A 4,132-nucleotide genomic window follows, 5' to 3' on the forward strand; every position below is an offset into this window, starting at 1 on the left:
TGACAAATGGCGGGAAAATGGGAGCTGGAAGACAGAGGAGGCGGAAGAAAGAGGCGGGGAGAAAGTGGCGGAAGAAATTGCGGAAAAATTTAAGGAAGAAAGAGGCCTGAAGAAATTGACGGAAACAATTGGCGGGAAGAAATGGCGGGAAGAAATGGCGGGAAGACGAGGAGGGAAGAGGGGGTCATGGAAAGAGGCGGGAAGAGGGGGCCAAACTAACTTTTGAATTGAATTAGTTTTATTTTTATGAATTTTTTGGTATATTATTTGTATTTTTAACATTTTGAAATGAATTAGTTTTATTTTTCTGAATTTTTTGATATATTATTTGTATTTTTAACATTTTGAAATGAATTAGTTTTATTTTTCTGAATTTTTTGATATATTATTTGTATTATTAACATTTTGAATTGAATTAGTTTTATTTTTCTGATTTTTTTCTGGTATATTATTTGTATTTTCAACATTTTGAATTGAATTAGTTCTATTTTTCTGAATTTTTTGATATATTATTTGTATTTTTAAAATTTTGAATTGAATTAGTTTTATTTTTATGAATTTTTTGGTATATTATTTGTATTTTTAACATTTTGAAATGAATTAGTTTTATTTTTTCTGAATTTTTTGATATATTATTTGTATTATTAACATTTTGAATTGAATTAGTTTTATTTTTCTGATTTTTTTGGTATATTATTTGTATTTTCAACATTTTGAATTGAAAAGAAAATTGAAAAGAAATTTGAAAAGACTTAGTCGCGCTGGGGACCCCAACCGCGACTAAAGGGTCTTTCCGCGGAACCGCTCAAATCCCGCGAAATACTTTAGTCGCGGTTGGGGTCCCCAACCGCGACTAGGGTTACCTTTAGTCGCGGTTGGGGACCCCAACCGCGACTAAAGCCGCCTCCCTATAAATATCGCGCCGCCCGCGGCGCATCGCCTCGATCTTCTTCCTCCTCGCGCTCGTCGCTCCGCCGTCATCGCCGCGCTCGTCGCTCACTCGCCGCCGCTCGACAGTGCCGCGCTCGCCGTCTCCGTCGCCGCACTCGCCGTCGCCGCCGCCGCTCTCGCACGTCGCCGCCCCGCCCACACCTGCGCGCGCGCGCGCCGTGTCCGTGTCTCCGCCGCCGCTCGTACGCCGCCGCCGCCGCTCGCAGCATCGAGAGAGAGGAGAGGGAGAGAGAGCGCGGCGCCGTGGCCGCGCGCGCCGCTGCCGCCGCCGCCGAGATGCTCGCCCGAGAGAGAGAGAGGAGAGAGGCCGGCCGGCGCGCGCGCCGCCCGCGCGCGCGTGTGAGAGAGACAGAGAGAGGGAGAGGAGAGCTAGCGCCCCGGCATTTTTTTTCTTTTTTTTTTAGTTTTTGTTCTTGTGAATTTTAAAACAAAAAATAACTAAAATTTGAGTTAAAAGTTTGTGTAAAATTAAAAACTAAAATTTGACTTAAAAAGAACTACAATAATTTGACTTAAACGAATTAACGTGTTGTTAATTAAAATTGTAAACTAACTAAAATTTGACTAATTAAGTTTTCTTAAGCTAGTTACAGAATTTTGATCACTAAAATTTTTACTAAAATTTGTTTTTTTAACTTAACTAAAAATTTTGTACACTAACAAAAGTTTGACTTAACAAAATTTAACAAATATGTAATATGTAACAAAATTTAACAAAAATTCTAATGATCAAAATTTTAACTTAAGATAACTTAATGATCAAAATTCCGTAACTTAAGAAAACTTAATGATCTCTGGCCACGCGGTCACCGCGGCGAGGGTTATGTGTCCCTGCACCGCCACAGCCCTCTCGGTCACCGCCACACCGGTCTCTCTGGCCACGCGGTCACCGCGTCCCCCTTTCGCCACCGCCACCGGCCTCTCGGTCACGCGGTCACCGCGTCCCCCTTTCGCCACCACCACCGTTCTCTCGGCCACGCGATCACCGCGTCGACCCCCCTCTCGCCTCCCTCGTCGCCCTCTCTCTTTATATGTAGAAGAGATGTGATAATGCTCGGCATATACACAATTAATTTGTTTTGACTACATGTTTTCAGGACCGACATATGGCGGCGATAGAGCTGACCCGATTCTCGGACAACTATGATCCTGGACGCTGAAGACCATATGTTCGGCATCATAAAAGGCGATATTCCTTTGTGCCGACTCGGAGAAGAAGAAGATGATATCGCTTCTTATCTCGAACCTTGAGTGTGAAGATGAAGGGCGCCGTCGTAGCAGTGATGATGTCGAAGAAACGTCGATAAACGACGATCTTCAATTGGAAGTAGCAACCACCTCCGGCACCGAGGTATATATATATATATACATATTGAGCGTCTGGTGATACAACTAACTGATTTGAATAAATGTGTGTGTACTAACGCGCGCGACTCGGAGACAGGGGAGTGTGTTTACCAGGGCAAAATAATTACACCCACCCAAAACCTTATTGAGGCAATGAGGGATGCTCAAGAGGGGAGGATCAGGTTCCCACCGTAGAGAACGACGCCCGACAAAAGCCCTCGGGAATCCCGAACACGGCGAGGACGTGTACGAGGCATGCTCCTGGGGACATTTCGTGGAAACTAGGGTTCCCCGTAAAAGACGACCCGTACGGCGCGCGTGTCGTAAGAGAAAGATGGATCAGATGCGTATGTTGTGGCGAAGTTGGTAACGGAAATGGATGTGATGAAGAAAACCGTGAGTGTACTAGTCGCCGCCGAAAGAGACGAGCTCGGCGTAGATGAAGATCATCCAATGGACTCCCGGAAGCCAGCAGCGGAGGAAGGAAGCAATGGTGGCCTCGACTTCTGAGAAGCCCCGACCGGCCGGTGCACCGACGATCGAAATTACATCGCACCGGAGCCCTAGCCGGTGGTCGAAGTTACCGAAGACCTAGCTCTCCTCGCTACCCCGGGTGATATATAAAGGAGATGAAAGCATGTCATCCGTATTATCCTATCTAGAACATGTCCATGAAGGTAGCCATCTACAGTTGCTTACCACTGAGTACTCCACCACAACAACTGCATTCAAGATGGCTGCGGTTCTCAGGTGATCGTGGAGGAGATAGTCCAGTGGTTTGGAGGACCCGGACATTGACATTGCTACACCCGAAGGTGAAAAGACGGAGATGTCAAGCGCCGGCCCATTCTATGGCGTATGAAATTTATCAAGTTTCCGTGCGAGGCGCAACAAGTCACCCCCGCACGGTGGTGGTGGTGGCTATGGGCGGTGACGGCGTATGTGACGGTGGCGGTGGCGGTGACGGTGGCTGTGGTGCTTCACCTAATACACCTCATTCACGCTGTACAGACGCCGCCCTGGGCCCTTTCACAAGGTCCGGAACTCGGTGATCAGCACAACGGCACGTTTCCCCCCAATCCAATTCTGGCGAAGAAGCGTATGGCCCCGGTTATTAACCCGACCCTTACGTACCTAAGAAAACAAAGGTACGGAGATTCACTGCTTCCTCCCCAGTGAGGTCTTCGGGAAAGTAGTGCCGAGGAAGTCGAGGCGGGCGCGCGTCGGATGAGAAATGGAAGGCAAGCTGTCCAAGAAAATAGAGCATGAGCCTGCCGCATATTCTGACAAGGAAAAGCAAGGGGCTAAGTCATTTTTGAACACACCGTCCCAAGCCAAGACCCGCCCGACGTACTTATTTACGGGAACTGTAGGCAAGCACTCGGCGTTCAAGAACAAGGAAAGAGTTGGCGGAGAAGAAAGCCTTGAAGGACGAGGCCCAGTCAAAATTAGAAAAGGGGAAAGAAGTTGCCCAAATTTCGGGAACAAAGTAAACAATCGACGTCCCGCTCATAGTGCAGCCACGGCCCGGGATGCCCCCGATATCATAGCAGCCCTGCGGCAAAAGACATGGATTGACCGTGAGTGCCGTAAACAGCACACTTAGGTATCATTCTTCGTGGCAAGTATGGTTAGGCCTTGGATGAGGCGCCAATGAAGGACGTAGGTATTTTCATATGAAGAATGGCCCTTCATCGAGCTCGCGCAGGAAGAGGATCTACTCGACAAATGAAAGGTCTCGTTAAATTGGTACAAGGGTTACATAAAACATGAAAACGCCCAAAGACTATATCTATGCGGAAGTTAAATATGTGCATCACTTCAAACGTTACCG

This window comes from Lolium rigidum, chromosome 4, assembly GCF_022539505.1.
Source record: "Lolium rigidum isolate FL_2022 chromosome 4, APGP_CSIRO_Lrig_0.1, whole genome shotgun sequence".
In the NCBI taxonomy this organism is placed as follows: Eukaryota; Viridiplantae; Streptophyta; class Magnoliopsida; order Poales; family Poaceae; genus Lolium; species Lolium rigidum.